Source organism: Sciurus carolinensis, chromosome 12 (genome assembly GCF_902686445.1).
Source record: "Sciurus carolinensis chromosome 12, mSciCar1.2, whole genome shotgun sequence".
Classification (NCBI taxonomy): domain Eukaryota; kingdom Metazoa; phylum Chordata; class Mammalia; order Rodentia; family Sciuridae; genus Sciurus; species Sciurus carolinensis.
This window is the reverse complement of record NC_062224.1, coordinates 113,253,968-113,265,896: the sequence shown is the minus strand read 5'-3', so window position 1 is coordinate 113,265,896 and position 11,929 is coordinate 113,253,968.

Below are 11,929 nucleotides of genomic sequence, written 5' to 3'. Positions count from 1 at the left end.
CACACTGCTGCCATCTTTATGAACTGTGAATCTGACAGTGTCATGTGGAACCTGCTGGTGGCTTCCACCACCTGTAGCATAAATTCCCATCTCTTTAGAATGCTGTAGAAAGCCTCATGATCTGGCCCTGTAACCGGCTCTACTGTACCTGCAGCTAAACCTGACTTTGGTTCCCTAAAGGACCATGATTTATGGCCCATGGCATTTATAGACATTACTTCCTCAACATAGAAGAGATTTCATTAGATTTTCTGGCCCAGAATTCCTCGATGTTGCTGACTCTGGAAACTTCTCTCGCCTGGTGCCAGCTGGTGGGGATGAGCCCCGGTTCTGTGCCACCTCTGCTCCCCTGTCAGACACCTGTCACTTGGTATCATAATCATTGCTTATTGCCATTTCCTCTGTTACACTCAGAGCTCCTTGCGGGAGTATCGGTGGTGAGAGTCTCTGTCTATCACAGGCCTTATCACCCTACAGGAACTCAAGACTGCTGTGGGAAGAAGACCAGGTGATAAAGCACATACACCTAGGGCTGTCTTGACTTCTAGAGGCACTAGAACAGGAATCAGCAATGCAGCAGGAAAAACCAAGGGCTCCTGCAGTTCCATGATCACGGGGATGTGCCAGGCCAGACAGAACACTGACCAATCAGAGAAAGCAGCAAGAGCCAGGAAATGCCCAGAAACACGGGGTCAGTGAGCTCAGCGACCAGGCAAGAATGTGGGAAGAGACTGAAGCAAAATCAAATCCTGCTTACTCTCTCTTTTTAACAGCATCCACCCTAAGGAAATGGCCAGCCCAAAGCCCATGGTTGCATTAGGTTTGTGTGTACTGGCTAAGAAAGACCTATTAAAATTGGGTGCAGATTATAACAGTGACTCCCAATTCTCACCCATTTCACACTGAGCAACAGGTCCAAAGAAACTCGGTCATAGATGGAGTTAATCCTTCTGTGAATGCTGAACAGAAGTGGAGGAGGCTCACCTGTACAGTTCACAGATGGATTAATTGCAAGCATGCCTGGGATTCCAGATGAACTTTGGAGGACCCCTGGGCTTGCACTGTGACTCACGATGGTGCAGTAGTCACCCGCCTCCTCTTTTGAGAATCTGAGTTCCCCTCCTGAGTGCCACCATTGAAGCATGACAAGTCTTGGTGGGTCGGATGTCGTTTAGATTTGGGACCAGAATAAAAACCTTAAACAAAAAGAGTAAGGTGGCACATGTGAAAGAAGATCTGCTTTGTGTTATGGACACATTGTGGCCCCCTCTTTTTTCCTCTCCACCATTTCCTGTAACTGGCCCTTTCTGAGTGATGTACTGGGAGAAGTTCTGTGTCAGGTATACTCAGCTGCCTGTCATGAGTAATTAAAACCGTTTGTGTTATTGCTTTCCTTAGTTCCAGCTGACTCTGATGCTTTGGTATCCATGCCAAAAAAACTACCTCCTGCAATCATCAGAGGCCACTATTTTTGCAGAGGTCACTGCAAGTTAATTAAGCAAATATGTGAAAAATAGTTTTAAATTATCTCAATTAGTGGAGTGTGTATGTACATGTATTTACAATGGGGGTTGGGAAGAGACTTTTCAAACAATAACTGACTTGCAGAGCTAGAGATCTGGAGTCAAGGAACTCTGTGTTACCCACACAGCACCTTTGTACATTAATTTAAGTTGGCACGATTTGACCTTTTGGTATGTGATGGACACTGTACTAGTTTCTGCAAATAAAAATAGTGAAAATGTTCAAAAGATCATGACTCAGTAATGCAAAAGAGGTACATAAATGATAATAATTCAGAATAAAAAAAAGGATGAAAAGAATATACAAAGAGTTAATATAGAGAAAAGAGTAACTTGATCCATCCATTCAACACACTTTATTTGAAGGCCTACTGTGTGTGAAGTTCTAGAATCTCTCCTAGAAGAAAATGAGATGCAATAAATATAAATAAGTACATCATTTTAATGTCAGAAAGTGATACAATTTTTGAAAAATGAAAAAAGGAGTCATGAGAGAAGATTGTGATTTCAAATAATGGTCAGTATTGGCTTCATTGAAGAGGTGACATTTGAACAAGGAGAAAAGAGGGTAAGGACTTAAGTCTTATGGATACCTTGGGAACAGGCAGTAGCCAGTGCAAATGCCCTGTCCTGAGTGTACCTGGCTTGTTTGCTGAATGGCAGGCAGGGCGGCACATCGGCAGCGGAGTTGGTGAGGGAGCGGTGTACTAAGGCCTGAGAGTCAGGATGCCACTGGCCAGATCATGGAGGGTCTTATAAAGTCATTCACTGGGGGGGATTTTACTCGGAGTGTGAAGGGGAGGTGTTCAGTGCTGAGAAGAGAAGGGATGTGACTTCACTTGTGTTTTGAAAGGATTCCTCTGACTACTGTGTTGAGAAAAGAAACCTGGGCAAGAATGGAAGCAAGGAGACCAGTTAGACCAGGGACTGGTCGGGCTTGCGGCTTGATCTGTCTTGTTGCTTTTCCTAAATGAGCCTTGCCTAGAACGCTGCTATGTGCATCACACTACAATAACAGAGGTCAATATTGGTCACAGTGATCGTATGGCCTGTGAACCAGAAAATACTTATTAATGATCCCCTACAAAAATTTTTGCTGATCTCTAAATTGGAATATAAAAGCAATTCTGGAAGAGGTGATCGTAGCTAAGATAAGAAGTAAGGAGAAGACTTGGAATCTGGATATACTTGATATTCAAGCCAACTGGATTTGCTGAAAGATTGGGTGCCAGGAGTACAGTAGAGAAGTCCAGGAAGTTCAAGTGTTTGTTCTGAACCACCAAAGAACTTCATTTCCATTTGAGGCAGGGACAGCTGATGGTGACACAGTTATCATGATGAGAGAAGATCAGGAATCAGAGTATCTTAAACACAACACTTTGGGAACTTTGGGATGTGCCAAATCAAGTATCTCGATGAGGTGGGGGATGGGGCCGAGAGGGAACTGACTGTGCCCATCTAATAAGCCAAGAAGAGAACTGAGAATTGGTGTCTAAGTTTTGGTAGAGTAGGTAGAAACAAAAGCTGATTGTCCTCAAGTATGTGAGGACAAGAATTACAGAGAATGAATAGAGAGGGCTCTTCCAAGGAGTTGTCACCGGAAAGGCAAACAAATTTGCAAACAAGGCAGGTATAAGCAAGGGAAGTAAGAATAATTTCTGAATATTCTTGAACAGTAAGTAAGAAGAATAATTTTTGATTTTGTTATTAAGATTGAAGAAATAATCATGTGTAGATATTTTCACAAAAAAATGGTAGAAATGCAGGATTCAGAAAAGGAAAGGAAAGAATTGCTAGAGCAACATCCCCAGGAACTGAGACAAGACAGGCGCTAGTTTGCAAGTGAGGGGATTGACTTTAAACAGAGGCAAGGGCGAACGCTCTCTAGAGGCAGGAGGGAGTCAGGACTTACATGTGCAGATTCTGCAGGGAAAGCGATGATGGTGGGCGGAGTCCATGGGAGCCCCTCCCACTTTTGGCTTTTCATTTTCTCAGTGAAATAGAAAAATGAGCATTTTTCTCAAAGTACAAAGCGAGGTAATATGCTGCGGGTTTGAGAAGAGGGAATGAAGAAAATAGTCACCAGGCACTTGGAACGAAAGGACTGGGAAATTTGGGTCGGACCACGTAGCAGACGGCTCACTTCCCGCTCATCACCACGTGCGTCCACCTGCAGCCGGTTCTTAGGTACGGTTGCAGCACGAAGCAGGGTTTACCCGGTTTACCACCTTCCCAAGTGCAACGGGAACAGGGAATTCAGAGCATGCACAGATAAATGAATATGCTGATTGGCGCTTAAGCTGAGTGAGGAGGACATAGGATATTAAGAAGGGTAGAGACAGTGCAAAGGTGGGCAAACCCGGACTGGAGACCTTGGTGGAGCTAGTATTGGGAGCACTAGAGAGAATGAAGAGGTGGGAGGAGTTCATGGTCGAAAGCTGGATGGAATTAAATCAAGCTGGAGGGACTATCGGTTACGAACATTTAAGTGCTGAGGTGGTATGAAGGCCAGGATCACTGTAAAAGGGGAGTTTAAGAAACACAGAGGCTACGGTGTTCCATTGAATCATCTGATGTGTATAATGCAATCTTCCAAGAATTAAGACCAAACTTCATTGGGAAGAGGGAAAGTAGACCAGGAACTACACTAGGTGGGAAATGACAGCTTCTTACCTGGAGGTGGGCCTCATCCACAGAGAGAGGTCTTGAGTAATAGGATTAACTTATGTGAGAACCAACCCTAAAAGTGCATAGTGAAGAGAGAAAAGTCACTAGAACCCTCTCCAGCCCAGGCCTTTGTTTCTCCCTGAACACCTGCTTCATTTTCCCCTTTTCTTTGGGTGGCATTCCCTGCTCCCTGGTGCACATAACAGAACAAGGGCAGCCTTGGCTTCCTTCCCACTTAGCAGGTCTGGGTTTAGCCTCAGGGGATGACTGGTGGAGTCACCGGCTCTTCCTGTTTTGGTAGCCTTGCTCCTGTTCTCAATGCTCATCTCACTGGGAACGGTCACCACTTTTTCTGGCCTAGGTCAGGTCTTACTTCTTAATCAGCTGAGGCCAAAGAGTAAGGGCACATTGTGCAATATGGTCACATATCCCAAATCCTCTACTTCCAACTGAGGGACACAGTTAAAGGAGGAGGAAAGTTGAGAGGATGCTTCAAAAGTGTCTTTGGTGTCTAAGTGTCTTCATTGTCTTGAGCAACTAAGATCAGGTAATAATAAGAAAATTTAAACTAGTGTAACATATTCATGCTGTGCACTAGAGAGTCAACCAAACAGTCTCTGGAGAGGAACACTTAAGGAGAGTGTCTCGGGAAGGCAGCTCACACCTGCACTTGGCACTTGTCTCGATGTTCCTGCACCATTTTATCAGATGTGTGTGCAGAGGGGATTTGGGTTATTGGAAGAAGAACAAAGACTGTCATGGGAGTGTCTGATTCTCACTCCTTCCAGGGGTACCTGTCAAGAAAGAAAAAGGAATGTGACAGACATCTGTGATTTATATCTATGATTTTACATCTATGAGTTTATTTAAATTTTTTCAACAGCCATGTCAAATAGGCATTTGCATATTACAATATGGAAACTGAGTCTTAGAGTTTAAGAGCCCAAGATCATGGGGCTGGTTAAAGGACCCATCACAAATTGTATCCCAGGGCTGCTTGATAAGGAGTTCATGTCCTTGAAATAACTGCTAGGCTGCTGGTGATGTTTGATGACCACATAAAGGTCGTGTTTATGATTATTTATTTACATGACTCTGTTCCCAGTCACCATGTTTTCAGTGTTCGATTCTATGTGATGAAAACTTATAAGACGTTCAGTAAGCAGAGCTTCACAAGCGTGAGTTAGTAGTTTTCCAGGTGAGAGAATGACTTGCCCCTTTCATTCCCAGCTGTACCCTTGTTCCCTTCACATGTGACAGGAGATTCTGCAGATTATTTTTCAGAGGAATGGCAACTCTGAAGAGGACTGGCCTGGAGCTGGATATGATCCCATGGCCAGCAGACCTCTGGTCGGGGGGTTAGACCTCTGGCAAAGGCCAGTCCAGCGTGGCCAGGCCTGAGGCCTCACCATGCCAGAGGCAGGAAGGCCTGTTGACCCTCGCTGGTCCAATCTGGGCCTGTCTTTGGATTCACTGTCTGATGGGATTTTTAACTCTTCTCTATTGACATAGCATAGTATTAAGTCCCTTCTCCAAATATGTACTGAGAAGGTACGTAAAAAGATTTTATCATTTTTTTAGTATTAACAATCAATTTAATTTTATGACGTTAAAAAATGTGTCAAAGTAATTGTTGTATTTGTTTATAGAAATTACACGTGGTATAACTCAACCACAGAAGTCAGCTTGCATTTTAGGTTTTTTTTTGTTCTAAATACTCTGTCTCAGGCAACACTACAGAAGGGTTGACTTTCCTTACTTTCCAAGTTTGGAATTTGTAAAAGTATGAGCTCTTTCCCTGCATAAGCACACATATACACATACGCAAAGGATTCAACATATGAACTCAAGGGAATCACAGTGATAAAAATTACTGCAAGGGTAAAACTATCACCAGTTTCTTTCCCAAGCTTATGAATCCTCTCTTTATAAATGACACACATATTGGAAGAACCCTGGCAATCTGAATTTTAGGGGTGGAACTGACTTTAGGAAGTTTCTAGCCCAATATCCCACTCAGATTTTTGATGTTAAATAGTAATAGCAAAAATATTTAGTGCCATCTACTAAGTAAATCGGTAAAGGCCTTAAATCTACCCACTCACTGTGCCCTCACTGTTCCTTGGGGACAGGTACCAGTTTTATCTCCATGTTGCAGAGCAGTAAACGGAGGCATAAAGATGACTCACCTGAGGAGACGCAGATGGAACCTAGGCGGTGAACCCAGAGTCCTTCAGGGCCATGCCTGGTGTAGAGTCATACCAAAGACTAAGAAGAGCCTCTGCCCCACCAACCTCTGAAGCATGGTGCTGTTTCTGGATCCTTCTGATGCTCCCACATTTTGGTGGAGACAGTTCTCACCTCCATACTCAGACGCCACAGTATTAAGTTCAAAAAGTAAATAAGGAGCACAAAAGCTCAGACACGTGGTGGCAGATGGATCTCTCCAGGACCTGTTCTTTTATTTTCATTCTGGAAGGAGTCTCGTTCTGCTCTGCAGCACCTACGGACCTTTTTGTTCTCTTCTCCAGGAGATTGCTCTCTGTTGGTGGCAGGCATGGACCAAAGTGCCAGGTTGTGCGTGGAGGACTCTTTCACACAACTGGGCATGGTGGGTGGCTTCTTGGTGTGCGGCTGGGCTGCCCTGGCTCCTCACCTTGTGCCCAGGGGGAGGGGAGAAGTCAGGGACAACTGATCTCAGAGAAGCAGCCCTTCTTGGGCTTGGCTGGGTCAGGCCATTTGTTCCTCATCACAGGGATTGCATTTCAGTGGTCTGGATGGTGTCCAGACAGAGATTAATGAGCGCCTCTGTCCCTCTCTGGAGCACGGGTCTCAAAGGTGGGTTCCAGAAGAAATGGAGCCCAAGCTTGTCAGAGGTAGACATCAGACCCTTGGTGATGGACAGAAGGTCTGGGTCTGAGGCTCACTGCACAGTGCTTACACTGCTCTCTGAGCTTGCAGATCCAGCACCTGGTGGTCAGAGAGAAGGTGAGACCAGACTCTGCACAAGCAGGCGTTCCAGTTCTAACTTTCCCAGGCAAACTGGGACTGACTATTTTAAATGCAGAACATGGTCATCTTGGCTGCTCCATCAGAGAAGCCTGTGAGAGGGTCCTTCTCCACACAGTGGTAAACAGGAAGGAGCTGACCCACCTGTCTGACTGTTCACTCACCCGCCAAGTGTTCATTTGCTACCTAGTCTCTGCCAGGCAGTGTGCCAGGCACTGGTGACACAGGGACAAAGCTGACCTCACTAACTTTTAAACTTGGTAAACGGTAGGGCTGAAATGAACGTGTGCCCCATGTAAATGCATAATTTTAATTGTGGCAGGTGCCATTAAGCAATCATGCAAGGAACAACAGGGGTGGGGCTGTCTAGTTTGCATCTGGGGACCTAGGAAAGTCTTTCTCCTTGGTTAACAAGCTGGTCTCTCAGGGGTGGCTCATGCAATGAGGGCTACAAGGAAGTTCTTTGGATGAGGTCCTCCTAAAACCAGGGGATGAAAGTGGATTTGGGAAGTCGCTCTCCTATACGTGTCTCCTCCCAGGTAATTCCCAAACCAGATGTGTACCATTCCCATTTCCATTCCCAGTGACTAGGCAAATGACTAGCTTAGAGGACATGCTCAAAGCATGTTGGATGGATGGGTGGTTCAAAAGCTGCCATTCCTCTGCTTCTCTATTTGGGTTTAAGTTGCCCAGGGCAAACCAGGAAGTAAAGAGGCAGATAAAACTTTGGGAGATGGATGCAGCTCAGAGATCCCAAGCTGGGACTCAACCTACAGAACATGGGAGTAGCTGTGGATAACGGTAGAAAAGGATCCTGAAGCTGAAGGCCAGCTGGAAGGAAAAGGGACCTTGTCACCCCTGCGGCCAGGAGGAGGCCGTAGGACCCTGCATTTCATTCAGCCTCAGTGAGCACTCACCGCAGCCTCCAGGCCAGAGTGGCCAAGGCGCCCCTTGCTCCTCTTCAAGGATCATTCAGCCCCACGATGCATGAGTTCTGGGGACCTGAGGTCCAGCAGGGGCGGGGATAGATGGGGGCATGTTGGTTAATTTGTTTGTGGTATCATCACACAATGTCAATCAAATCACCACACTGTCCATCCTGAATAATGTTGTCTTTGTTTGTCAACTTGATAGTTAACAAAAAGAAAAAAAGAAGATGGAAGGAAGTCCTGCGACTCTCTAGGGAGGTGAGGGGGAAGAAGAGGGACCAGGGTCTGAAGTTGGACGTCGAATAAAACGTCTTTCCAATTTCTGCTCAATAACTGAAATAACGAGCAAAGCTTATTTCGGTCCATCTCACCAACGTGGCCAATTTTCCACACTAAGGTTAACAGAATCGTTGTGCGGCTCTGATGTGAAGGGCGGAATGGAAGTGGCCACCTCAGGGACAGGGCATTGCAGCACTGGCCCTGGCTTCTGTCTGCAGTGGCCACCTTCTGTGGGCACGTACTTAGGGACACAAGAAGAGGATAATTGTCTCTGCCTCAGTTTCCACTTTCTCTTCCATAGCAGTGACCCACGTTCTCCATTCACTGCCCCTCCTCTTGCGCTTCCCTGAGACCCTCTCTGTGGGTATGGTGGGGTCGCGTGTAGCTGGGTACCTGTGTTCAGTGTGTGACGATCTCTGACTTCAGGGAGTCTGGGAGAGAGCCAGCGTCTGCCTGTCCTCCGGCCCTGACCCCTCACGGTCCCTGGAGTGTGCAGGGTGCCCAGCTCCGGGCCTCGCCTGTGCTCTCCTCTCTGCTCCGCGAGTGCATGGCTGACCCCTCCCCTTCCTTGGGGTCTCTGCTGACAGCTACTTGTTAAAGAGCCTCCCTGGCTCTCCCGTCCTTCTCACTTATATGTTTTCCCCAAAGTATTTTTGGTGTCTGACGTTACATCTCTCTGCTCCGGCATGTCGGCGCTGGCGGGCATTGACTTTCCTTTTTTATTGTCACATCCCTACCATCCTGAAGAATGCCGCCGCGTAGGTATTTACTCAGTAGGTGTTTACTGAAGTAAATGCTAGTAAATAAACTACCAGGGTGGCAAAGAAACCAGACCAAACCAAACCACGCAAAACAAAAGAGCAAAACCTTACCTGCGAGGACAGAGACGCTGACACTAAGGCCCAGCGCAGCTCCTGGTCGGTCACCTGTTCTGCCTCCAGTTACAGAAGGCTCCTCCATTCCTGCCCTTCCTCGGCTCTGCCAGTATCCCACACTCCCACATGTACATCCGACCCTGGGGCCTTCCCTGTTCTTAGGATTCCCGAGGGACTCACATGACAAGACCTCTGCTGGCCCAGAGCTACCCCTGGCGAGGGTATCCTGTGTTATCCTGGATTGCGCCTCTCTACCAACAAGCTCAGAAATGTTTTGTCAATATAAAGATGATGCTGGAGAGAAGAGTTCTCTCCCTCTGTCCCTCTGTTTAATTCACATAGAGACATTTTTTTGGGGGTACAAATCTGCTTGTCTTTGCAATGGAAAAACAATTTTGGTACAGGAAAATTATTCTTCTGGTTCAGAATCTGTCTACTGTGATGTGTTGATGCTAAAGAACAGGCTTTGGTTTGAGGGAAAATTAGCATCTGCAGAAACGATCCTTGTAACTCAGAGTTGGAGCCTCTAGATTTCATTCCTGGTTCCTGAAGGGTTCCTCTCAGGTCCCTCAAAGGAACTTCAAGTTCAAGATGAAAAGGAAACACATCCTAATTCAGAGCTATTCCAGGAATGTAGTTGATGGGTATATCTACGAAGGCTTCTCTCGTGCTTTGAAGAATGATTTGAAAATTTAAGCTCTCTGTTCCACTCTGATCAGTCGCCTATGTCCAAGACCTTTCAGGTGTGTAGGAGGGATCTGTTTACTTTGTATGGAAAATCCTTTTTTTTTTATTAGCCAGCTCCTGGGTTTGTCTCCTGATGACCTGAAGAGCCGTGGTCTCTTCAGGACGGTTCTGGGACATTCCTGGCAAGAACAGAGACCAGAAAGACTGGAAATCTTATTTTGCCATATTTCCTGCTGGCTTTTAAAGTCAAAGAAGACAAATGGTCCTGGTAAGTTCAGCAACGCCTTTGACTGTGCCTTGCCTCGCTGTCCTGCACTGAACTGGTGTTAAGGTTTGGATGTGAGGTGTCCCCCAAAGTTCACGTGTGAGACAATCAGGAAGGTTCAGAGGAGAAGTGATTGACTATGAGAGACTTAATCTAATCAGTGAAGTGATCCCTGATGGGATTAACTGAGTGGTTACTGGACCCAGGTGGGGTGTGGCTGGAGGAAGTGGTTAATTGGGGGCATGATTATAGGGTATATATTTTGTTTCTGGAGAGCAGAGTCTCTCTCTGCTTCCTGATCACCATGATGTGAGCTGCTTCCCTTCATCACACTCTTCCGCCATGATGTCCTGCCTCATCCGAAGCCCGAGGAATGGAGCCCACTTTCTATGGACTGAGACCTCTGAAACAGTGAGCCCTCAAATAAGCTTTTCCTCCTCTAGAATTGTTCTGGTCAGATCTTTTAGTCCCAGCAGTAAAATACTGGACTAAAACACCTGGCGATGTTAAAGTAAAGCCAAACCAAAACAAACAAAAAGTAAAAACAAAAATGCAAGACCTAACCACCAACGCTCTCCCTCTTTCTCAGTGTTTGACCAGGAGCAGGTCGTTTCCTGTTCCTCTCACCTGCAGATGAGCCACCAGAGGCCTTCCTCATTGCCTACCTACTGGACTCAGGGTGGTGGTCTCAGTAGTCTTCAGTAATTTTGGTCCCGTCCCTTTCTTGATGTCACCGTTTGCCTTCTCAATGTTCCCTTGTTTACCTCTCTCCTGATTCCTGCTCATCTCATGTGCATCCCCCACTCGGAGACCTCTTGGAGGTGTTGGAGATTCCTGCCCAGAGCAGTCTTTTCACTATGCTGGGAGATTTCCAGGACCCCAAAGGCCTACTGCCTAAATCCAGGTATTTTTCCATCCATGTCCACAGTTAAGTCAAGCTCTTCCCAGCAGCATCTGACTTCAATGAACTGCAAGGTCACCCCCAAATTCCCCACCCAGAAGCCCAAATCCTAGGATTTGGGTAGACGCTTGGCTCTTGGTTCAACCACTGCTCCACTAGAGTCTCCTCTGCTCACTCCCTCTGCCTTTCAATGCCCCCTCCACACTCTCTTGCCTCTTTTCTTTGTATCCAGTCCACTCTGCTCCTGTTCTGAAGCCTCCAGCCCTCCTAGTGCCACGTGGGCCACCTGGTGAGTGATCCTGACAGTCACCACTGGCCCATGTTGAGGGGAGAGGGCCCCAGCCCCCATGGCCCCTTGATATCATCCTAAGTGTGCTACTTGTCTACCGTGGGCAAAATGAAACGTGCTGTCAAAGTGGTGTGCTTCACCTTGGGTCCCAAGGCACACCTGCAGAGGAAGTGGGCGGCGCCTCCTGTGGGACCTTCCCACCAACTGGCTCCTTTCTCAAAGGGGCTTCTGGATAGTTACTATTTCTCAGTCAAATAACATAAAATTCCTGCTTTTAGGGCTTCAGACCCCGTGAGTGATATTAAGTGAGAAACATCAATTTCTCGAGTGAAAAATACGGAAACCTTAAGGCAACTCAGTGGGATTGACTCTGCAGGTGAGTGGGAGAAGCCAGGTGTGAGGCACAGTGACCTGCGATCGTTTTTTGTCTAGGTAGGTGTTTCTGGCAAAAGAGGAAGTACTTAGAGTCAACCTTGTTGGTATAAAAATTCTTTCTTTAAGGTTT